Below are 26,720 nucleotides of genomic sequence, written 5' to 3' on the forward strand. Positions count from 1 at the left end.
GATTTCCAGAATAATATATTTAGAAGGAGAGATAGTACCTGTCAGGCAATTTAAGCAATACCAATCCCCCACTGATGTTTGTCACAACATCACACAGGACCTCACACAGAACCAACAATTTTTTCAATAGCATTGAAAAGTAATGAAAAGAATAGAAGTTAATAAATATGAGGATAGTATATTATTTTAGATCATTGAAGTAGTCTTAAGGACTTTTACATAATGCTGGGTGGTATTTTGAAGGGAATCAGACCATTTGACTTCTGATAATTTAGACTTTTTTCTTTTTCCCCCACTCACTACTACAAGAGGTTTGGAAAACTCAGGGTGTATTTTTAAGAATAGTTAATTAAATGATTTTATGTGCAAATCTCCTTTTTGAAAATATTCATCATTATAAATTAGTTAACAGGTTGTAGCAAACTTGCAGAATTCATAGTATTTTTCAAAAGGCAGCAAAAACTCATCTTAATATATAATAAGCCAGGGGCCACCATGACCAAAACAACCGGACAGATGACCCAACAGGCTGTGTGGGGTGACCAGGCCGGCAGGGAGGTAAGTGAGGGACAACCAAATGACTGAACAGCAGGCTGTGTGGGGTGATCAGGCCGGCGGGGGTTGGGGGAGGGCATGAAGGGTGACCAGGCTGGTGGTGGGGCAGTAAGAGGTGACCAGGTCGGCAGAGGAGGGCAATTGGGGGCAACCAGGACAGCGGGGGAGGGGATCAGTTAGGGGTGACCAAGCTGGCAGCGGGGGGTGGGGGGGTTGTTAGGGGCGACCAGGCCAGCAGAGGGGGGCAGTTAGGGGCAACAAGGGCAGCAGGAAGAGGTGGTTAGGGGTGATCAGGCTGGCAGGTGGGGCAGTTAGGGGAAATTAGGCAGGCAGGCAGGTGATCAGTTAGGAGCCAGCAGTCCCGGAGTGTGAGAGGGATGTCTGACTGCCGGTTTGGGCCTAAACCAGCAGTCAGACATCCCCGAGGGGTCCCGGATTGGAGAGGATGCAGGCTGGGCTGAGGGGAGCCCCTCGCCATGCACGAATTTTGTGCACTGGGTCTCTAGTCAATATATAATTTAAAACCTCTTCTTCCAATTTTGGGTGGGTTAGCAATTGCAATGTGTTACAAGCCATCATCCTTAAAGATATCTACTCTTCTATCTCTTCCCTTATTTGATGAAATAAGCTGAGATTCTGTTTCTCATTTGTTCCCTTTTTAACATTCCAAGGGAAATATAGTTTATAAAGAATCATAATTTTGATGGCTCCATTAAGTCTGATGATATAATCACTTATGAATTAACAATAGTTGTTGAACTGTTTTTTCTAAAAGAACTTTGACCTACATAACTTACAGTAAAAGAAAATCATAGTTCCAAAACTGCTGACTCTTCCATTATTAAAGTTTTTGATAGATTTTTGGGGGGTGTGTATAGCAATTCAAAAGATTAAAAAAAAAATCCTGCTCCTTGTTATATCATTCAATCAAAAGAAATTGTAAGAAAAGGGAAACCACTGGAAATAAACATATCTAGAAATAAGATATAAATTACAAATCAGTTTTGTATATATATTCTTAATAACTAGTAAATGCTAACACCTATGTACAGAATACAAGCAAGGTATTTTGTGCTGCTGAAACTGAGTCAAAGAAATTTTCTATCTACTTAGTGTCAGAGAAACAAAGAATTTTAGTCTTTGGGACTTTCCTCAGAGACTATCTAGCTCATTCCCCTCATTTCATCCATGAGGAAATTTAAGGCCACAGAGGCAAAGTGATTGTCCTCAGTTTTATGGCTATTAATGTCAAATAGAATACAAATTGGATCTTTTATTTAATTGAGAACTTGGAATTACCCATACAGGTCAGTATTATTGCCTCCGTCTGTCTCTTAATCAGATAAACTGAGAGTCAGAAATGTGTGCTAGAGTCCAATTTTAATGATAAGTCGATATGATTTTCTTTTCTCAGCTACATTTGAAAGTATCGAAAGAAAAATGTCAATTCCTGAAAACTCTTCCAATGTGGGAGACAGTGACTCATACATGAATAAAGTGCCCTGAAGGACCAGTCTATAAAGTATAGTCGCTCAGATTCTAAACAGTGTATTAAGGTACCATGGGGCACTTCAAGAAACTCACAGAACCACTGTGAAATATTTTAAAATTTTGCTACTTAATATCTATTATCGTGCAAATTACTACCTTGAGGTAGATTATAGTTTCAACATTAGATTGCTACTTTCTTTTTGATGATGTCTTTGTCAAAGCTGGGATTTTGGCAATTGCTGTGATTAAAAAAAATGATCCTATGAATCAATAATGTGTAATAGGGAATTAAGATGTTGGTATCAGCCTTAGCCAGTTTGGCGCAATGGATAGTCAGCCTGTGGACTGAAGGGTCCTGGGTTCGATTCTGGTCAAGGGCACAAGCCTGTAATAGTATTTAACTATAAAGTATTTATATTTAGGTATTTTTTTGTCCTTGGAATTCCAAAACAGAATTATTGAAACACCAGTGTACCATCAACCTAAAAAGTTTGAGAACCTCATGCATAACATTCTTCTTTGATATGAGCAGATCAAGCATTCACCCACAAGTGCAGTTTGAGACTTGGAAATGATTTTCTACAAAAATGCAGAGCAGAAAGAAGTAATGCCTCTCAACAGTAAAAATGCACTTTTATCCTAAACATGTATTTTTATATCTCGTTTGACACAATTTTATGAACTTCTATTGCATGTTCCTTATATTCCTGATCTACAGCATATGAGATAACCACAGTTTCCTCATCTGTATCACCAACAACCTAACCCATGGTGCTGTTGCAAGGGACAATTAAAAATATAATCTAAATAAAATGTTTAATATTGTGCTGAAACCTAGAAGTCACTAAAATAATACTAGCTATTATCATTATCATTCACTGTGTCAATGTTTCTGAAATAAAAGAATGATATACACTACGATCAATATAGAATAAACTAGAGGCCTGGTGCATGAAATTCGTGCATGGGGGAGGGGAGTATCCCTCAGCCAAGCCTGCACCCTCTCCAATATGAGACCCCTCGAGGGATGTCCGACTGCCCGTTTAAGCCCGATCCTGGTGAGATCAGGCCTAAACAGGCAGTCGGACATCCCTCTCACAATCTAGGACTGCTGGCTCCCAACTGCTTGCCTGCCTGCCTTCCTGATTGCCCCTAACTGCTTCTGCCTGCCAGCCTGATCACCCCCTAACCACTCCTCTGACAGCCTGATTGATGTCTAACTGCTCCCTGCCAGCCTGATTGCCCCTAACTGCCCTCTCCTGCTGGCCTGGTCCCCCCAACAGCTCTCCCCTGCAGGCTTGGTTCCCCCCAACTGCTCTCGCCTGCAGGCCTGGGTCCCACCCCCAACTGCCCTCATCCCCTGCAGTCCTGGTCACCCCTAACTGCCCTCCCCTGCAGGCCTGGTCACCCCTAACTGCCCTCCCCTGCAGGCCTGGTCACCCCTAACTGCCCTCCCCTGCAGGCCTGGTCACCCCTAACTGCCCTCCCCTGTAGGCTTGATCGCCCCCAACTGCCCTCCCTTGCAGGCCTGGTCCCTCCCAACTGCCCTCCCTTGCTGGCCATCTTGTGGCGGCCATCTTGTGTCCACATGGGGGCAGCCATCTTGTGTGTTGGAGTGATGGTCAATCTGCATATTACTCTTTTATTAGATAGGATAGAGGTCTGTTGCATGGGTGGGGGCCAGCTGGTTTGCCCTGAAGGGTGTCCTGGATCAGGGTGGGGGTTCCCTTGGGGCATGAGGCGGCCTGGGCGAGGGGCCTGTGGTGGTTTGCAGGCTGGCCACGCCCCCTGGCGACCCAAGCGGAGGCCCTGCTATCTGGGGTTTATTTATCTTCTACAATTGAAACTTTGTAGCCTGGAGCAGAGCCAAGCCTCCTGCTTGCTCCGTGGCGGCAGCCATTTTTTTTTTTTTTTAAATATATTTTATTGATATTTCACAGAGAGGAAGGGAGAGGGATAGAGAGCTAGAAACATCGATGAGAGAGAAACATCGATCAGCTGCCTCCTGAACACCTCCCACTGGGGATGTGCCCGCAACCAAGGTACATGCCCTTGACCGGAATCGAACCCGGGACCTTTCAGTCTGCAGGCCGACGCTCTATCCACTGAGCCAAAACGGTTTCGGCCAGCCATTTTTTTTTTTAGATTTATGTATCTTCTATAATTGAAACTTTGTAGCCTTAAGCAGAGGCCTGGGCCAGACAGGGTGTGCGGAAAGCTTGGCTTCCTCCATCACCGGGGCAACCCTAGCCTCCTGCTCTTTCCAGCTCCGTGGCTGCCGCCATTTCTGTTTGGGTTTATGTATCTTCTATCATTGAAACTTTGTAGCATTGAGTGGAGGCCTAGGCCGGCAAAGGCAGGCGGAAAGCTTGGCTTCCTCCATTGCCAGGGAAACCCAAGCTTCCCTCCTGCTCTCTGTGGCTGTAGCCATCTTGGTTGGGTTTATTTGCATATTCGCTCCTGATTGGCTGGTGGGCGTGGCTGGTGGGCGTGGCTGGTGGGTGTAGCAGAGTGATGGTTAATTTGCATATTACTCTTTTATTACATAGGATTTAATAACATAATAAAGAGGCCTGGATTTGACCATATAGCCATTGAATAAATAAGAACAAAGAAAATTAACAGAAATGTAACTTTATTTTCATAACAGCGTGAGAGCTAGTTTATTAGTTTGATAGATGGCTTTGTGAAAACACTTCCTTTCTATTTTGTGCTCTCTAATTTAATTGCCACACTGAAGTAGCCGAAAGGAAAAACTCAGACAACATCCTTCTCCTTCGTGAACTAATATAAATTTAAATTATACTAAGGTTTTGTAAACTGTTAATTATCAGGTTCAGATCAAGCTCATAGGTAATTATTTAACACTAGAGGCCTGACTTGCACGAAATTCGTGCAACAGTAGGCCTTCCTTCCCCAGGCTGCAGGCACCAGCTTCCCTCTGGCACCTGGGACCTGGATTTCCCTCACAGCCCCAGAAGGATTTCTGGAAGGATGTCTGGTCTAATTAGCATGTTACACTTTTATTAGTATAGATTCTTGTTTAGCACTGTCTTTATGGAGTTGATTTGTAAATTTGGTTTGTAACTGAGCAGAGCGAACATTCTGAGAGCAGCAAAGGTAAGAAACCCTGAAGGCCTCTGAGATAAGAGCTTCTGGGTCATGTTGGTTTAACTAGCCTGGCAACCAGCAAGTGCGACAAGGCACTGCATAGCCCACACATTCAAAAACTGATTCACGTCTATGATCACATAACTAGCTTCCAAACTTCATGCCATCTATTTTCTTTTCATCCCAACGACATGAAGAACAGATATTTGAATGGTAACATTTGAAAGTTGGTACATTATGTACAGTAAGTGTCCATGGGCACTCACTTTGATTTTTGTGTAAGTTTTAAATGTCATCCACTCCCAGCATTCTCTTTATTGATTTTGTCTTTTTAAAAAAGCACTCTCTGAGGTTATAACAAATTTCCTCAAACTTGCTAATGATGTTAGCTGTCCTATCATTAAGTATCCGTGGCTGAGGTAAACAAACAAACAAAAAAATCAAAGCAACACTAAAAATAAAGACAAAAATCCTGCACAATCCAGCATGAAAATGGCATAACAAATAAAATGCATGCATAAGTTTATGTAAAATGATGGTTCAACAAGCAAGAATTTGATTTCCCTCTGAAATCTGTGAAATTGGAAGTTGAGTTGTCAATAATTTCTAAGAAATGATTTAAAGTCATATGGTGGAAAGAACAGAACTGGTAGAATTTTATTTTGGAGTGGACATATTTTCGGGGTTGGTATATTGCAAAATATTTTACATTAAGAAGTTAGGACACAGCTACTATGCAAGCATTGAAAATAATCACTCCAGGCACTTCAGGTGCACTGTTAAATATTGGCTTATCTTTATGATGATCTGAAATTAACCAAAATTCCTGTTGAAAATTAGACCAACTTTGGTAATTTGAATTGATGTTAATGCTTTATAACAAACAAGGGTATATATTATAGCCCTACACATTTACCAACAAGACATTTTAAAATTATCCTTCAAGTATGAGTGAAGCTTATATGTATTTCTTATTTATCTATCTAAATTGCAAATAATTGTAAAGTATTAGTGTTCAGAAAGTGATACATTCATTTGTAAGATAATAATGCAGCCTTTGGCATCCATTTCTAAGTTTGAATTAATTTTGCAGCTATGTCTTTAAGAGATACTCTACTACCCACACAGAATTGGCTCCAACCATTCCTCCCTGGGGTCTTCAAGAACTGCTTGTTAATGAATTAGACTGTTTCCATCCACCATTATTTTGTTCCTGAAAAGCTTTCCCTACGGTTGCATCAAAATCCACAAACTCTCTATCAGCAACACATAGCTTTCAGATGCTACAAGTACAGTATAATAAGCCAACTATTTTTAAAAAACTTTATTCTAGAATTTATCAATAATTTTATTGGACCATAACATTAAAATTCAGGGAACATTCTTAGAATTTGAGCAATATATGTGCATTTTAGGGAACATGTTTTGGAGAGGCCTTCCATCCCATTTATTCAATATGTTCCTCTTCTTTCCATGCCTAAAGTACATATGTTATATTATTAATAATTTACAAATAAAATTAGACATTGGAACTGACACTTGAGAGACTGAAAAACAGATGAGGAAGGTTATTACATGGTGACAAATATAGCTTATAAGTCACTAAGGAGCTAAGTACTTTAGGTTTTTGTTATGTGTGTTTTTTTTAATATTTAGAGACATTTTAGAAGATTCTATACAGTCATCGTGGGAAACCCACCTGTAAAATTAAAATGTCTAAATGTCTCCTAGAGCTATAATTATGTTAAAATGTTTTTGTCATCTGAATAAAAAATACTTATGGGTAAAATTTAGATTCCAAACTTACAAAAGCATTTAAAAGTACCTTTGTGAGGAACAATTATAATTGTTAATTCCTACTAGTGTGCCAAGTTCCCCTATTCTTGTGTCTTTTCATATTTATCCCAGATTCATTCCTGATCATAAGGTAATACCAGAGACAAAACATTTCTGTGGATTTTTATTATGCTACCTCAAATAGTTTAAGGCTACCTGGAGGATGAGTAAGAAGTAAGCTTCCTCCCTGACCCTCCACCAAAAAAGAAATATCAGAACCAAAAATGTAGAAAAAGATATTTGTCACTTTGCTCATTTGCTTATATTAAAGGTGAACTTTGAAAGGTCTATTATTTCAAACGAATGATTCATAAAAATATACTAACTTGAGCCCAGCCAGTGTTGCTCAGTGGTTTAGTGGCAACCCATGAACCAAGAGGTCACTGGTTTGATTTCTGGTAAAGGCACATGCCTGGGTTGAGTACTCAATCCCCAGTAGGGGGTGTACAGGAGTCAGCAGATCAATAATGTTTCCCTCTCATCTATGATCCTATTTCTCTATCCTGCTCCCTTCCTTTCTTTCTAAAAGTCAATAAAAACAATATATATAAATTTATCTATACCTGATAAATCCACACATGCATTTCTGGGGAGAAGTACAGAGGCAGGGCAAATCACAACACTACTAAATTCATGATTAAAATTAGTAAGTATGTTTTGGACTAATAATAACTTGGAAAATATTATTAAACTGTTATCTATCTATCTATATATATAAAGAGCCAGGGGCCATCACATCTGAAACAACTGAATGAATGATGAACAGGCTGAGTGGGGCGACAAGGCCAGCAGGGGGTGAGGAACAACCAAATGACTGACCAAGTAGGCTGCGTGGGGCAACCAGGCCGGCAGGGGGGTTAGTGAGGGATGACCAAATGACTGAACATCAGGCTGCATGGGGCGACCAGGCCAGCAGGGGGGTTAGTGAGGGATGACCAAACAACTGAGCAGTAGGCTGTGTGGGATAACCAAGTCAGCAGAGGGGAAGTTGGGGGTAACCAGGCCAGCAGGGGGGGCCATTAGGGGCAATCAGATCAGCAGGCAGAGGCGGTTAGGGGTGATCCAGTTGGCAGGGGGTGCAGTTAGGGGCAATTAGGAAGGTAGGCAGGTGAGCAGTTAGGAGCCAGGGGTCCTGGATTGTGAGAGGGATGTTGGACTGCCGGACATCCCCCGAGAGGTCCCGGATTGGAGAGGGTGCAGGCTGGGCTGAGGGGACTTCCCCCGTGCACAATTTCGTGCACCAGGCCTCTAGTATATATATAAGGAGGTAATATGCAAATTGTCTGGGACACTGTAACATCACAACTGCTCAGGAGGAGGCTGTGTGTGCTGGTGGGTGGGAGGGGACTGTGTGTGCAGTGAGGCAAGCCACAGATGGAGCAGGCCCAAGAGAACAGAGCCTGCCAGTCACCGCAGGCCCACAGAGAATAGGCCCTGACAGCCACAGTGCACTGGCAGTCTCGCCTCTGCACGTGAGCTGCAGAGGAAACATTTTCTGACCACTCATTGGCTAAACTCCCCATACGCCACTTGCAGTGTTCTTGGTAACTTGGGTAATAAGAATCCAAGAAGGTGATCTAGGGTTTTTCCACCTCATTCCTGGAGGAAAAAATGAAGGTTCGCTGCTGGAGGGGCTAAGAAATGTCATATCCTGCCCTAGCTGGTTTGGCTCTGTGGATAGAACCTCGGCCTGCCAACCGCAGGGTCCGGGTTCGATTCTGGTCAAGGGCATGAACCTAGGTTGCAGGCTCCTTCCTGGCCGGGGCCCAGGTCAGGGCTTATACAGGATGCAACCAATCGAAGTGTACTTCTCACATTGATGTTACTCTCTATCTTTCCCCCTCTCTCCCATACTTTCTAAAAATCAATGGAAACATATCATCAGGTGAGGATAAAAAAAAAAAGAAAGAAATGTCATATCCTATGAAAGAGACATCTTGAAAATGCCTAAATAAAGTTGTCATTTTTTTGTGGTGAAGGGACCGGAGTCCGTATTGATGAAAACACCTTGGTGGCTGCAGTGGCTGGCAGTGGCAGCAGCAGCAGGTGATGGGGCAGCACCTTCCCCTGATCAGCCTGGTTGCCTCCTGCAGAGGGAGGCCAGACTGTGGCTGGGCCTAAGCCATCAGTAGGACATCCCCTGAGGGCTCCCAGATTGGAAAGGGTGTAGGTCGGGCTGAGGGACACCCCCACCCCCGTGCACGAATTTTGTGCACTGAGCCTCTGGTATACAATAAACCAGAAAATAAAAACTGACTAGAGCCCTGGCCAGGTGGCTCAGTTTGTTGGAGCATCATTCAGTATACCAAAAGGTTGCAGGTTTGATTCCCGATCAGGGCACCCGGCACCCAGCGTGATCTCAGCCTGGAGGTATCCAGCTGAAGACCTCCAACCCCATTAACTGGTGGGCCATATATGGGAGGCAAATGATTGATATTTCTCTCTCTCCCTCCCACTCTCTCTAAAAATCAAACATATATTCAGGTGAGGATTAAAAAAAAAAATTGCCACAAGTTAGATTTCCAAATGTCACTTAATAATAAAATATCAAGTGAAGTTTGGAGTAGTTTAGAATATTGAACAGGCTTAGAATGGCCACCCTAATGAATTAATGTGCAGTGTACTCTTATTGTTATTTCCATGGCCTGCATAAGATGGTCATAGATCCTATCTATTAAAAGAGTAATATGCAAATTGACCATCACTCCAACACACAAGATGGCCACCCCCATGTGGTCAAAAATGGCTGCCCCCATGTGGATACAAGATGGCCGCCACAAGATGGCCAGCAGGGGAGGGCAGTTGTGGGGGACCAGGCCTGCAGGGGAAGGCAGTTGGGGAGGACCAGGCTGGCAGGGGAGGGCAGTTGGGGAGGACTGGGCCTGCAGGGGCAGGCAGTTGGGGGCGATCGGGCCTGCAGGGGAGGGCAGTTGGGGGGCACCGGGCTGGCAGGGGCAGGCAGTTGGGGGCGATCGGGCCTGCAGGGCAGGGCAGTTAGGGGCAATCGGGCTGGCAGGGGAGCAGTTAGGCGTCGATCAGGCTGGCAGGGGAGTGGTTAGGGGTGATCAGGCTGGCAGGCAGAAGCGGTTAGGGGCAATCAGGCAAGCAGGCAGGCGAGCAGTTGGGAGCCAGCAGTCCTGGATTGTGAGGGGGATGTCCGACTGCCCGTTTAGGCCTGATCCCACCAGTATCAGGCCTAAACCGGCAGTCGAACATCCTTCAAGGGGTCCCAGATTTGAGAGGGTTCAGGCTGGGCTGAGGAATACCCCTGCCGCCTCCCCCATACACGAATTTCGTGCACTGGGCCTCTAGTTAAAATATATGCTCTTAGGAAATAAGTTCCTACTCTCTTTCCAAACTAGAGGCCTGGTGCACAAAAATTGTGCACGGGGGGTGGGGGGTCTTCTCCCTCAGCCTGGCCTGTGTCCTCTCACAGTCTGGGACCCCTTGTTCCTTACCACCCACCTGCAGCGGAGGCAGGAGAGGCTCCCACCCCCGCGGCTGTGCTTGCCAGCTGTGAGCCTGGCTTCTGACTGAGCGGTGCTCCCCCTGTGGGAGTGCACTGACACCAGGGGGCAGCTCCTGCATTGAGCGTCTGCCCCCTGGTGGTCAGTGTATGTCATAGCAACCTGTCATTCTGCGGGTTGTTCCACAGTTCGGTTGATTTGCATATTAGGGTTTTATTATATAGGATTCTTTGAAAACTATATTCATTTAAGTCAGTATCTTTTCAGATTGCTGCTTTCTCATGTTAATGCATATGAATTGACAGCTAATTTGTAGATTATTTAGAATTTTCTACTTCAATGCTAAGCCAAATTTTATGCATTTCTCCCACACCCCCTTTTCATAAAGTTGTTATCCATTTTCATCCACTAGCCTTCTGATTAATACAGTGCAGTTGGCTTTCCAAAGCACAGCCAAGGGAGAGATGGATTAATATGTCAGCTAAAATCGACAACTGGATGTCTAGTACTAGTTTGGTGTAATTCCATGGGGTTTAAGGATTTCTAAGTGAATACTTTGAGTCAGAAAAAAAGCATCTTAGTAAAGGTATACCATTGTCTTCTATTTAAAAGATTCCTGCATAGTGATAAAATGCTTATGTTAAAGGCTAAAAACATTCAGTATTATCCCAATGTGTTATTTAAACCTTTTAAAACCTAATATTATAGAATGAATATGTTATATTCCTATACTTGTTCATTTTCCTGTATGGAAGGAGACAGGGGAAGAAACACTTTGCAAATACACAGACCAATATGAAATGCCTGACACACAGGATTATGAATCTCAGTGGGCTACCAGTCTTTAAGCAGCCCTGGAGAACTCTTGCTGCATTTCACTCATGATCAGCACTGTGGGGAAAGAATTCAAAATAAAACATATTAGTTGTCCTTGAACAAAAGAATCATAAGTAGAAACTCAGAACTTATCTATTTATGTGATGTGGAGGCTGATGTTTCCTTTTCTACAGTTCACTTACCTGAAAAATTAGATTGAGAAAGTGTACAACAAAAGATAATTCTGAGAGCAAATTAATTGGTGATGGTACAAAATCAGAGTAGTCACATATATAATTAATAGAAATTCTTAAAAAATACAAAGTGAAATTCTTAAAAAATACAAAGTGAATATACCTGCAAAGGTCAGTAAATGTGTACAGAATTATTTTATAGAAGCTACTACCAGTGACCAGAAAGTATATTCTACAAAGCAAAGCATGGGTTACCCTTCATGCCGACACAGGAGACTAAACTCAAGGGAAACTGCATTCCTGTGCTCCTACTCTCATTCAAGAGAGGTGACAACACTCCCTGCAGGCTCTGAGGTTGAGGTACCATATACATGGTTTTAGAAATCATTTCCAGCCAGATTTTTCAAAGAGTGCATTTAAAGAAATCTGCTAGGAGCAATGACATTCAAGATTGTTCCTACAGAGATATATTATTATTTGCAGAAGTGTGGTGGAAGCAACTAGCACAAATGAAAATGAAGGGTTTAAACAGCCCTGGTAGTTTGCTACCTCACTTGTATGTTATTTCTATCATCAGATGGTTAACATATTCACAGAGAACATGAATGAACAGTTGGTTGTAAAGAAATTGTAGATTGACCCTTCTAGCTGGCTTCTAATTTGCCTCCTAAGATAAAGATAAAGAAAATAACTGTAAGGAATAATTATGACTAGGGAAAATTATTCTTAAGTTGAAGCATAAATATTCTCTTTTATCAAAATAATCATTATTTTCTCCAAATAATTAGTTGCCCTGTAACTTTTCTTTATAAGCTTTTTTTTTCCCCCTTCTCAGGGAAAAAACAAAACAAAACAAAAAAAAACTTGCTTCCATTCTAGAGGTTAAAAATGGCCCTCGGATTTCAATGATTCATAGAAAAAAGTTGTTCTAAAACTGCCTTATTCTTTAAAAACGTTATACCTCAAAAAGAAGATTGTTCAAGTCTTTGTGGACATTTTTATGTGTTTATTTACTTGTTTATTGGTTTTTAATGTTTTCATTTATTTTAGAGAGAAAGGAAGGGAGAGGGAGAGAGAGAGAAACATCAATCAGTTGTCTCCCATATCCACTCCGACTAGGGATTGAACCCACAACCTGGGTATGTGCCCTGACCGGGACCCTTCAGTGCATGGGATGCTCTAACCAACCCAGCCACGTTGGCCAGGGTGCCCTTATGAACATTTTAAACATTGTATTTGAGAATAAAAATTCTGAGTTATGGCTACCTTTCTTTTTCCAAACAACACATACAATTTCAATGAAATCAACCTGATAAATATCTTTAAGTAATATTAAAATGCACTGTTTTTAACTGTTTTTATAATTCATCTTTAATAAAGATAAACTTTATTCATTTAAATATACATTAATACTTTCAACAAAAAATGATTAAGCAACTAATTTGAGTCAGGTATTCTGGCCAGCACAGGGAATAGAGATGAACTTATTAAACTTGCCCCTCCTACAAGTATCTTACATTCCTGCTGGGGAAAAAGATGTGTACCAGTAAACAAAATAGTGCATGAACACAGATGTCAGTATAGCCAATGACATGGAGCTAGGAAAGGGTTAAATAGTATACGCAGAGGCTGCTGTGGCCAGAGAGGTGCACAATAGTGCTTCTCCAGAAGGGTCTGCCTGTGGAGCATCCCCACTCTGGGAGTTCCTCTCCCTCCTGAAAAGAAAGGCTATTTTCTCTTCCTGAAGAGTGGCAAACAGCAGCATAAGTAGAAATTAAAAGGGGCTGTCCATCCAAAGATACAACTGGTCAGAGACATAAATACAATTCAAAAAAGCACACACACAACAAAACAAATAAGCAAACAACCCAGCAGAATGCCTCGGAACCCTGCAAATGGTAACAGCCTTCATAATCCAATGTAAAGAAATTGGCATTTTGCAATCCTATATAATAAAAGGGTAATATGCAAATAGACCAAATGGCAGAACAACCAAACAACCAACCAAAGCATAATATATTAATGATATGCTAAGGCTGCTCAACCACTCGCTATGATGTGTACTGACCACCAGGGGGGCAGACAGTCAACTGGTCGACAAGTTGCTATGACGTGCACTGACCACCAGGGGGCAGATGCTCTGACTGGTAGGTTAGCTTGCTGCTGGGGTTTGGCCAATTGGGACTGAGTGAGATGGGCCGGACACACCCAGGAGCTCTCCTGCAGTCCCTCCCCGGCCTGATAGTGCACCCGTGGGGTCCCTCAGCCGGGCTGGCATGTGCTCTCTCACAATCCGGAACCCCTTGGGGGATGTCGGAGAGCCAATTTCAGCCCAATCCTGCAGGCCACTCCCCTGGGAGGGCACCAGGCACAGGGCTCATGGCTGGTGAATGCTGCTGTGGCAGCTTCTCCCGATCGGGACTGACTGGGCACAAGCCTGCGGCAGGCACAGTGGGGCTGGGATGAGCGGGAGCAGCAGGTAGGAGCTAAAGACGGTGTTGGACTGTGGGTTTTGGCCTGATCCCTGCAGGCTACCCAGAGGGACCCTACCGGTGCACGAATTCATGCACCAGGCCTCTAGTATTTTAAAGAAAAGTCACTCCTCTTATATGCAATGAATGGAACTCTCCATTTGACCCCTCAGCAATAGCGATGCAGAAACTGGGAACGATCTTTAACTAGCATTAAGAACTCAATACAAAAATCAGATTATTCTAGTTTAGATAGGAGCAGAGCAAGTACCTTATAGACTTAAAAAAAAAAAGGAAGACTACGACTGTTAAAAAAAGAAAGAAAGAAAGAAAGAAAAGGAATACTTCAAATAAAATCAGGTCAAAGGCAATTTCATTAGTTACACAAAGGACTTCTAAGATGAAGTGAGGAGGAACTGGAAAATAATATGAAAACTCTGCTATTTAACATTTATGGTTTGCTACATATAATAATGCTGGAATAAGAAATTGATATATGCAAAGTATATTTCATAGTATGTGTTCAATTGACTATTCCCTTTTTAAAACTTATTTTTATGAATTAGTGAAATTTTTGTTATTCATCTAAATATATATACATATATAAAAGCCTAAGCGTCCTTTACAGCAGAACAACCAAATGACCAGAATGACTGGTCGCCATAATACGTACTGACCACTCCGATCACCTGATCAGGGCCTGTCAGTCAACCTCCCGGTTCCTCCCCTGAACCAGCAGGCGCCAATTGCCCAATGGGGAATGGGGAATGGGGAACCAGGGTCTGGTGGCAGCAGACATGGGTGGCGCCAGGCCAAGGTGGATGCAGGCAGGGGCGGTGCTGGCTGCCAGCAGCCAGGGGAAGGAAAGCCCTGGCCGACCAACCTCCCGGTCCCTGAAGGCTTTTGAAAAACCTCTTTCTGGGGAGGCTTTTTCCCCCAGCAGCGCACCATTCAAAGGCCCTAGCTGCAGAGCCACCCACTGCGGAGCCACTCAGTCTCTCCCCACACCCAGTCGGATTGAGTCTGGCATGGCAGGCAGGAACACCCGGAGCTGCCTGCAGGCAGGAAGCTGGTGGGGGTAGGGATGGATGCAGGGGCCTCAGAGCTGGACCACCCAGCATCCAGCACGCTCTCAGCCTGGAGGCATCCAGCTGCAGACCTCCGACCCCATTAACTGGCTCAGTGTTGGGGTGGAAAGTGACCTGCAATGGTGAGGAAATGAAACTTGGGGTGAGTACCACAGGTGCAGTCCCCGTGACCTTCCCTTCCCAGGATAATGCTGTGCTCCCTAACCTCCCATGCACCGAGAGATAAATCTGGATTCGCAAAGAGGCAGGCCCCCCAGGAGCTTCAGCTGGGGGACAAGAGGAGTTACTCACCTCTGACACCCCCACCCTTTGCTTTAAGGTTGCATTCTCCTTCCCTAATACATGTTGCTTGAAGTACACAATGGTTTGTGTTTAGACATGCGATAAACATGGGGAAAGCAAAAGCTTTGTGCTTTAGGACAAAAGAGTTGGGAGTCTTTGGGGGTTCTCTCTATCTCTCTCTCTCTCTCTTGCTCTCTCTCTCTCTCTCTTGCTCTCTCCCTCTTTCTTTCACACACACACACACACACACACACACACACACACACACACACACAGACACTCTTCCCTGGCCTGGTGAATCTTCATGCAGAAAGTTAACCCTAGCTCCTCAGAACCCACCCTCGCTGGAGTGGCCTCTGTTTTGTTTTGTTTTTGTTTTTTTCTCTCACAAGGTTTTTTTCTAACCTTTAAACTGGCAGTTGGACATCCCCCGAGGGGTCCCGGATTGCAAGAGGGTGCAGGGCTGGCTGAGGGACCCCCTCCCAGGCACAAATTTTGTGCACTGGGCCTCTAGTATGGATAGAAAGCTGAACACGGTGAACCCTAATTTTTGGTGTCCTAAATGGGGAAAGACAAATATCCAAGGGAATACACTTGGAGCATTCTCAGCTGTAATAAACAACTGGAAACAGCCTAAATACCTATAAAGACAATAAGCAATGTATGGACACCTATGCAGACATTAAAGTTTTAAGGTATAGGGCTTAAGATAAGATATAAAAGTATAATGTAGGTCTGACTATTCTGATGTACAAAAAACCTAAATTGAATAAAATCAAGCTGCATATTTAAAAAACGCAATTTTTCTTTAAAGAAATCTAGCTGGCTTTCTTTTTTAAAAATATATATTTTATTGGTATTTTACAGAGAGGAAGGGAAAGGGATAGAGAGCTAGAAACATCGATGAGAGAGAAACACTGATCAGCTGCCTCCTGCACACCTCCCACTGGGGATGTGCCCGCAACCAAGGTACATGCCCTTGACCGGAATCGAACCCGGGACCCTTCAGTCCACAGGCCGACGCTCTATCCACTGAGCCAAACCGGTTTCGGCTAGCTGGCTTTCTTTATAGATGAGAATGTGTATAGAAAAAACAACCCTGAGAGAATGTACATCAAGTTATTTAAAAGCTTATTTCTAAATTAGGGAACTGAGGTCAATGAATTGTTTTCTACTTTTCTACATATCTTTATTATGTAAAACTTTAATGTTTACATTCTTCCTGAATAAATATGTCATTTCTTAAGTTTAAAAGCTATTTACCAATAAACAAAGTAAAATAGATGCACTATCCAGAATGAACCGAATAGATGTGAAGGACCTCCTAAAGAATGTTGCTTAACCGTGGTTATCCCTGTCGCCTGTGCTATTTCTCACACTCCATAAAGATAAGCCACAGAGAGTGTGAGAGTGCAAACAAGAGAGTAGCCAACTTGGAACAGTTAGCTGGTAGATGAAGTGGAACAGGGCAGAGAAGGGTCAGGGAATCCGAGATGAACTCTCAGAGGAGAAAACTTTCTAAGAAGGGAATTAGAGTCTGGGTTGAGCTCAGCAAGCAGGGAAGGTTGGAAAACACATTCCAAGCTGATTAAATAGTACTAAAAAGAGCATGGAGGTGTGAAACTTCATGATGTGTTCAGAGAACAGTGAACAATATAACTGCATAATAGAGTGGGTGGAGAGCATAATGAAAAACAAGTCAGGAAAAGCATAGTAGATTAGGATCAGATTGTAAATGTGTGAAGGGTCCCAGGTGCCATGTTATAGACTTGGAAAGGTTTTAAGCAAGGCAGGCACTATCAGACTTGTATTTGTGAAGGTTATGTTATTGGCAAGCAGGAAAAAAAAAAAAAACACCACTAGAGCAGGAAATGTTCCTAGATTTTAAAACATTTTTATTGCAAGATGAAGAGGCCTTTTTGGAGGAGATGTTCAGTAAAGGATGGAGGCAATATGTCCCAGGCTTGGATGGAAATGCTTTTAAACATATGTTTTATCATTAATATCATGCAGCATATGCTCAAATCCTATATACAGCACATTCTTGGCTTATCACCAAAAATATTTATTAAGAATCCACCTGCATATAAAATTATAGCAGAGTCTAAATCCCTTGCAAATGTCATATATATGTTTTAATTTGTGTGCTGCATAATTCGCATAAAGCATTATAACGTCTCTGAGACCTCCTCCAATACAGTCTTGCCTCTCAAGAATATCACATATATTAAACTCCATTGTACATTCACAAAACAGTTCATTTTAAAGAGTTTTCTATGCAATTCAATTCAATAAGAATGTGTGTTGTGGAGGCAGAGGTGAAAAGATCTATAGAAAATAGAGAATACATTTTCTAGTTAATGGAAAGTTATAATGTAAGTGAAGAGAAGGTGCGGGGGGAGAATCTTATATAAGAGAAATGGTTGGTTCCTAAGGCAACATTTAAGCATGTGTGTGACGATGAAGCACATACTGTGAAAGTACAGAAGGATCTCTTGGTTAGAAAAAGATCACCATGAGGTGGTTAGGGATAGAGGTGAGTTTATTTAGTGCTTTCATTGATAAAATAAATCTAAAAGTGCGAACAATTCTAGAAAGCAGGAAATATATAGAAGAGCTTTTCAACTGCTACCAAGATTTGCAGCTCAATGTGAGCTTGTAGAATATTTAACTTTAGCATTGAACACTTGGTACAGTTCAGAAATAGAAATTTACTTTTGAATCCTATGTGGCTTAGCTTACATTTAATTAATTTCTTGCATTTAAAACATAACAGAATTTTAAATAAGTTGGATTTGTTTCACTTATATTTTCATTTATCCACATGTCTTCAAGATTATTTTTCAAATTATCTTTTCATATAGTCATGGCAGAATGAAAGCCAGAATAATGGTAGAGGTGAGCCATACAAAATACAAAGGTAGACAGAAACATTCTCCCTAATTGGACTCTTCTGCTTATTGACACATCTCCTCTTTTGCCTACTTTATTGAGTACTCCTCACTTTGTTGATCTGGTATTTATGATTAATGTATAATGCTATACATATGTTTAAAAAGTACACGGTTATGGTCCCAAAATACACCTGTGCCTGCAAGGTTCCTGCAGGTTAATGTCTTCTGCTAGGGAAAATGGCCTCATTTGCGTTGACTTTCAATGAGCTCCTGCAGGCAAACACCGGAAGCCAATCATCTGCAGATACCTGCCCTCGGGCATAGGTGTGCTATCAGACAACGTGTATACTCTGTCTATAGTGTTTAATCTCATGTGCTATATAAAACTTAAAGTATGACCCATTGATCCAATAGACTGCACATCTTTATAGAAACTGATTTGCATTTGGAATGGGTAGGGCATGTTCAGTAATGAAATAAAGTTGATGATGGAAAAGTGCTTGGTCTCTAAGGAAAGAAAAGTAATATGTAATAGAATATGATGGAGTTATAAATATAGAAACAGTGATGTAAAGAAAAATTGAAAGATAGTTGTAGTGTCAGTAATACAGGGAATTTAGAGAAGCACAGCAATGTTTGCTATACGAAGGTATACATTATCATTGTCTCCCAATAACAGGAAAATTAAGTATTGCTTTGCATCACATTGTTTCCCATAAATGTTTTGAAAATTTCCTCAGCCAAGTCACAACAAATGTATCAGGTATACATTTATTCCACAATATTTATTTAATGTTTACTATGTGGCAAACTTAGCGAGGTGCATTCCTGGTATAAAAATAAGTAATAAACCTATCAGGGAGACATAATAAATAAAAATAAAATAACCACAGTACAATGTGACTGGCTTCTATATTACAGACCTATTTTATTTTTGGTAGTTCATTGGATAAAGTGATTATATCTTTGTCATCTCTCTCTCTCTCTCTCTCTCTCTCTCTCTCTCTCTCTCTCTCTTCTCTTTTATTTTTTTGCCAATTTAAATGTGATATAGGGTCCAAAGATTTAGACCTTGAACCTCCCCTCTTCTTTATGTATACTCTTTTCTAAGCAACCTCAATCAATCCCTTGAATTTTAAGGACCATCAATACATTGGTGACTCACAACCTCCAAGTACACTGTATCCAACCATCTACCTGACATTTCCACCTCAATGCCTAATGGGCATCTCAAGAATATCGAGTATCCTGGCTAAAACATAACTCTTGATATATGACCCCTCCACACACAACCTTCTCCCACCATAGTCAAACACATTCATTAAGTTGCTCGGGCCAAATATGTATCTTTTGCTGTTATCTTTTCCTTATATGCTCAATATACCAACAACTACTATAGCCTCTAATTTTTAAACTCATCCTAAATTTTATTAGTATCCATAACATTCACTATTCTCACTTTAGTGTAAGCCTCCATCATCTTTCATGTACCTACTTCAATAATCTCCCAACTGGCCCCCTGAATTTCCATTCCTGACCCTTTAATCTATTCCCCACTTTGCAGTCAATTGACCTTTCTAAATCTTAACACAGACCATGTCACTTCCTGTCTCAAAATTTTCAGTGGCTTCCAGTCACACAAAGTTTAAATACAATGCTAGGATCTTACAATGCTCTATTTCATCGGGCTTCTGCCTCACTCTCAGAACTCACCTCTCACTTCTGCCCTCTACATCACTTTGGCTTTTATTGATCTTGTCTTTTTGTGCCAACTTAGAAGCTTTACTTTTGCTCCTACCTTTGTGCCAGCTATATTTATATTCTTCTCATAGATATCATATGGTGTATTCTACTATTCCTTTTGGAAATTTTCTTAAATTTCTTCTCCTCAATATGCCTCCCTGACCACCTTCATCTTTCTTCTCATCCTGAGCTTCTTGGGCATCTTCTCCTTCACCTTCACCTTCTTCTTCTTCCTCCTTTGCATCCTCAAATTCTTCCTTGGCACCTCTTCCTCTTCCTCTCCTTCCTCTTCCTCAGCCACTTCCTTCTCCTTCTCCTCCTCTTCAGCTTCTCCTTCAGAGGGGGTTTCATCCTTAGCTTCCTTGGCTTTTGCAGCCTCAATGGTCTCCTCCACCTCAATCTGCTCCTCCTGGACTGGGCGGGTGTATTAAGAAGGGAAGGAGTGAACAGACATCAAGTAGGAGCTGGTCTGTAAACCACCGTAGGCAGATCGACCAAAGACCTGGGAACTCTGGGAGTAGCCACTGGCTATGCTTCCCACGCTGGTGAAACTGAGCCGGGTCTACTCACCTTCCAAGAGTTTCCTGTAAGCTGCAATGTCAATGTCCAAAGCCACATTGAGGAGGTCCTGGTATTCTTTTAAATATCATGCTATTTCACTCTTTGTAGTTCTCAACTCATTTTCTGATTTGTTGATTGTGTCCTGCATAGCACTAACATCAGAGTTCTGCTTATCCTCCAGCTCTCGCAGCTGCTTTCCCAGAGCTTAGTTCATGACCTGGCTTGCTTTGATCTCCAGGGTCTTGGCCTTGAGCAGGCGGCGCGCACCCTGTAAGTGTTCTTGGCATTGCTCTCGGTCAGCATGGTGAAGCAGCTCTTGTACCATTCGTCTACATTCTGCATGTTCTTGGCAACCAGCTTCTCGTACTGGGCGTGGAATGTCCTTGAGCACTGCAGAGAGGTCATGGAGAACATGTCTATCTCCATGGAGGTATGAGCGTACTGGATCTGCACCTGCAGCTCAGCGATCTCCTTTTCATGCACCTTCTTCAGCCAATTCATCTGCACCTTTGTGCGCCTCCATCAGCCCGCCCTCTGCGTCATCATGGTTCAGCACCTCTTCCTGGTAGCATGCCTGCAGGTTGTCCCCAGTCCCTTCCAAGCCCTGGTGCCTGCTAACTGCCCACTGCCCTCTCCTCACCAGGGTCAGGCATCCCATTTTCATTAAAATGTTCAACCCCAGCCTGCTCCACCTGTGTCCACAGGCGGCCCAGGGGCAGACAGTGATCCCAGAGACCCTGGCCACCCCCGCCTATCCAGGTCCCCAGTGGTGGCCTGGACCCCACAGCAGCATCAGGCACTGCCCACCAGGCCTGCCTGACCTCGATGGCTGCCTGAACCCCGCGGGCGGCGTCAGGCGCTGCCCCCCCCTACCCCGCCTGCCCGGTTACCAATCGCAGCCTCAACCCAGTGGACGGCATCAGGCGCAGCCCACCTGACCTGCCTGGTCCCCCATGGTGGACTGGACCCCGCGGGTGGCGTCAGGCACTGCCAGCCTGCCCTGCCTGGTCCCCGATGGTGGCCTGGACCCCACAGGTGGTGTCAGGCACAGCCTGCCTCTCCTGAATATGCAAATTTACCCTCCATCTTTGTTGGCTTAATTTGCATATCACTCCTGATTGGCTGTGGGTGTAGCGGAGGTATGGTCAATTAGCATTTTTTCTCTTTTATTAGTATAGATTTGAGTATTTTTATTGTTTCTTCCAAAGACAGTAAGCTTCATAAAGGCAAAATTTTGTTTGTTGTTTTCACTACTATTTCTCTAAGCTGAGAAATGTGCTTGGAAAACTGTGACCATCTACTAAGCATTGTGGAGTGCATACATGAAAGAAGAGTTGGTACATGAGTTTTACCATGAAGGACAAATAAAACTATTGCTTGGGTAAAGAGCTCTCCGGAAGTGGATGACAAGTATAAGCTTGGAAGTGTAAAGATCATGACGCATTCACAAATGGTTAATAGTTCTCTGTGGGTACAGCATTCCTGAAATCATGATAAAGTCTCTCATAATTGTGTAAATTTCATTCACACATTGACTCTGATCCAAATAAAAAGAAGCAAATGAATATATTTAAAACTTGTGATCCTTTATAATGTTCCATTTATTTTGTCAACCTGTAAAATAAATGTTACTGAAGAACAAGGAAAATACTTCCATCAAACCATTAATGAAGTACACTTTCTTTCAAGTGTTCATAATTTGTCTCTAAATGTCATTGAGAGTATCATGATGCATATGTAAAGGTGAGACTAAAATCCCCGGGTAATCCTTGTGCCAACAAATGCAAGCTTGGCCAGGGACACTCCTATTTAAGAGTCGTCACATTCTGTGGCTTAGTCTCTTCATCTCTCTGGCTGCATGAGTCCTTACCTCAAACAGAGCCACCTGATGTTGTCTTGTTCCATGCCAGGTGAATCTGTCTACTGTTGTCAAAATCGGGACTGTGTATAGCTGTTATCACATGTTAACATTCCTCTGTCCACCAACTTGAATTTGCTTCCTAGCAACTCCTCTGGTCTCAATTACTTAAGACTCTATAGTCATCCAATCCTAATAATACTTTATTAATGGCATCATAAATGGGATTCAGAGCTCAGACTGCCTAGTTTCTCACTTGTGAATCATTCATCGCCCTCACTGTTTTCATATATGGCTTATGAATGAATTTGATTTAGCAGTTTGAAAAAAAAAGAACAGGATCTGGACATGCTTTTTTTGGAGTCACATTTAAAGGAACAGCCTTCAAGGGCTGAAGTCACTATGTGGAGTTGTATGCACCAAGTTCACAGCTTAACAACATTAAAATTAATATGCCAGGTTGCATCCTAAGGAAGAAATAATTCCTAGAGTACCTTGATATTTAGAAAAATATTAACTTTGAGAATTGTAAACTATGTCACAGCCAATGACTTACCTTTCTCATTTGCTGATATATTTCTAGCAACTAGCTTGTCTTAAAGGAAGTTATTATTGATTTTAGAGAGCGGGGGAGGGAGAAGGAAAAAAGACTGAAACATCGCGGAGAGAGAAACATCAATCTGCTGCCTCCTGCACTCACCCTACTGGGGGGTCAAACCTGCGACCCAGGCCTGTGCCCTGACTGGAATTGAATCAGCACCCTCTTGGTTCATGGGATGATATCCAACCAACTGAGTCACACCAGCCAAGGCATTAGAGGGAGTTTTTCAGTTCTCCCCATTAGGCAGTCACTCTTTGAGAACAGGGCCTCTGTCTAAAATAAAGTTTAGACAATTCAGCACTATTCAAGATAACTCTCTGTGATGATGAAAATGTTCTGTGTTGTCAAATTCTGTGCTGTCCACTATACTTGTGTGGCCAGTGAGGATATAAAATGTATGTAGCTAGTACAAATTAAAAACTAAAATTTTAATCTTTAAAAATGTTATATATAAATGGCCACATATGACAGGTAGTCAGTATATTAGACAGCACAGATCTACAGTATTCAGATTAATATAACATTTTATCTTTTAGTGTACAATATATGCATTTTAAGTTATCATTAAATCACAGCATTACCTAAAACATTAACAAACGTAAAACAGAATTGAGACCTTTTAGAAATGATTATGCCTATTTATGGTCAATATATCTGGATAAGATTTTTAAATTTTCCCAAAGGTTTTGCTTAAATTTCATTGATATCCACTAAACTTATTGAAATGGAAATCATAAATCTTAAAGTTAGTACAAAATAAAGTCATTCATGAAATCACTAAACTTTAAAAAACTCCTACATTACAAAGTATTTGAGCCAAACAACATGTGCTTAATATCTCCTCTCTTCATTGTTTGTGTGAAGAAGATGGCAGGGAGGATTGCCTATAATTTGCCTTCTTGACATAAAAAGAACATTATCACAGACACATGAATGGTGATGTCTTCCTACTTCCTTCTATTAATTCATGCATGTTCAGATAAAGAGAAAGAGGAAGGACTGTTTTCTAGCCATTCTCCAGTTTTCATTAAGCTGGGAATGAAGACAGTACATTTATTAAGTTGCTAGAGGCTTTCTCACAGTGTCTATTACAGCTGTACAAACTGGCCCCCACCCTCTGCCCATTGACAAGTTCATTTTAAACAACAGTTCTGACCTATTCTCCCTGAGATCTCTCTGTCCTTTGCTGTAAAATTCCAGCTTACTTTCTACTTTCACCCTGGGTCACAAAGAATTTTTATTGGAAATCTAAGTAAAACCCAAAGTGTCCATGAACAGCTTTGAATGTCGGCCACTTTGTGTAAAAAAATCAAGACTTCCCAGGATCACACTGGAGAACTTTATATTGTTTCACATCTGGGGCAAGGGTTACTTTAGTGAATTTCACCTTTATGGGAAAGAAGAAGAAGAAGATTTAAACTATGTGCAGACAACAGGTGGCAGGATATTTAGTGGATTTATGCTTAACCAGATATTTAATAGTCACACAACACACAACAGACCTAAACATGTGCCAGTTAGATCACTACCCTTTATAAATAAATAATTAGAACTTTGACTTTTGTTCTATTAACTAGGAATAAAAAATCAGCACTAACTTCCAAATATAGTGGTTTTAATTTTTTTATTAAATTATTGTTTTTTTTTAAGTTTTATTTTTATACACGGAAATTGTTGCACTGTGGAACAGTAATATCTGAACGAATGTGGGTCAATTAAACAAATAATTCTCCATATTTTATCCTGGTTCTTTGTCAAACTTATGATTTCAAATGCCTCAATATGTGAACCCCCAAACTTCAGCCCTGACTTTTTCTCTAAGTTCTATTCCAAAATTTCACTGGACTATGGGTCCCTTAAAGAACCATCTCTAGTCAAGGCCCCAGTAGAATGCTCATGGTCAGCGATTAGTACATACAAGAACTAGTGATTACATTTTTAACTGCCTTCTGACAAGTGACAACTAAAACAATCAACTTCTTATGCCAAATTGCTTCTCTTCCATTTTAATTTTTGTTAGTGATTCACTTTCTTCCAGTCACCTGTGTTAACAATCTTGAAGTTATCTTTAATTCGATGACTATCTTCTTTCCCTTTGGCAGAAAGATGTCGAAATCTGTTGATCTTTAAAAAAATTGAGTCATGTCTCCCATTTATCATATCATCTCATTCCCCCTGCCAAAATTCTATTTTAGGCCTTCATATGTTGAAATCCTAACCTACAATGGGAATATGGCCTATTTAAGGAGATAAATAAAGTTAAACGGGGTCATCAGTATTGGCCCTGATTGAAGAAGGAACATGGAGCACACTCTAGCTTGCATGCTTGCATGCTCTCTCAGAGAAAAAAAGAGGTCTGCGGACTGAAGGGTCCCAGGTTCAATTCCGGTCAAGGGCATGTACCTTGGTTGCAGGCATATCCCCAGCAGGAGGTGTGCAAGAGGCAGCTGATGGATGTTTCTCTCACATCGATGTTTCTAACACTTTATCCCTCTCCCTTCCTCTCTGTAAAAAAATCAATTTTTTAAAAAAAGAAGGCAGCAGCCTACAAACCAGGAAGAGAGCCCTCACTGGACACTGACCATACTTTCAGTCTGACCTCAGATTTCCAGCCTCCAGAACTGTGAGAAGATAAATGTCTATTTTTTAATATGCTCTTTGTTTTTTAGTTTCCTAAGGTTAAAGCTTAAATTATTTTCTAATATATGTATTCAATGCTATAAATTTCCAACTAAACATGGCTTTGCCGTATCCCACTAAGTTGTGTTTTCATTTTTATTTACTTCAAGATACTTTTAAATTTTTCTTGACATTTTTTAACCCATATGTTATTTAGGAGTATGTTGTTCAATCTTCATGCATTTTGGAATTTTCCAGTTATCTTTCTGTTGTTGGTTTCTAGTTCATACCATTGTGGTACTAGAGCAACCATTGCATAATTTCTATTTTTTAAAATTTGTTTAATTCTGTTTAATGGACCACAGTGTAATCTATCTTGGTGAAAGTCCCATGTGAACTACATGATAAAGTGTATTCTTCTATTGTTGAATGAAGTATTCTATAGATGCCCATTATATTCAGTTGACTGATGGTGTGGTTGAGTTCAACTATGTCCTTATTGATTTTCTGCCTGTTGGATCAATCCATTATTGATAGAAGAGTGTTGAAGTCTCCAACTACAAGAGTAGGTTTGTTTGTTTCTTGTTTCAGTTTTATCATGTTTTGCTTCACTTATTTTGCTGCTTTCTTGTTAGGTGCATGCAAGTTAAGGACTGTCATGACATTTTGGTGAATTCACACCTTGTAATGCCTCTCCTTATCCTTGGTAACTTTGTTTGCTTTACAGTCTGCTCAGTCTGAAATTAATATAGCTACTCCTGCTTTCTATTGATTAGTATATCTAACTATATCTTTCTCATCTTTTTACTTTTTTAATTTATTTTTATTGTTGACACTACTACAGATATCTCCATTTTCTCCCTTCACCCAGCCCCTGTCCCCTCTTCCTTCTGGCCATCACAACACTGTTGTTTGTGTCTTTGGGTTATGCATATATGTCCTTTTAATTTTTTTTAATGTTTTTGATTGGTTTTGAGAGAGAGTGAAAGGGAGAAAAAGATAGAAACATCAATGAGAGATAAACATCAATATCAATCAAATGCCTCCTGTACACCTCTTGCGAGGGATCGAGCCCTCAACTGGGGCATGTGCCTTGACCAGAAATCAAACTGGTGACTTCCTGGTGCATAGGT

This window comes from Plecotus auritus, assembly GCF_963455305.1.
Source record: "Plecotus auritus genome assembly, chromosome: 2".
Classification (NCBI taxonomy): Eukaryota; Metazoa; Chordata; class Mammalia; order Chiroptera; family Vespertilionidae; genus Plecotus; species Plecotus auritus.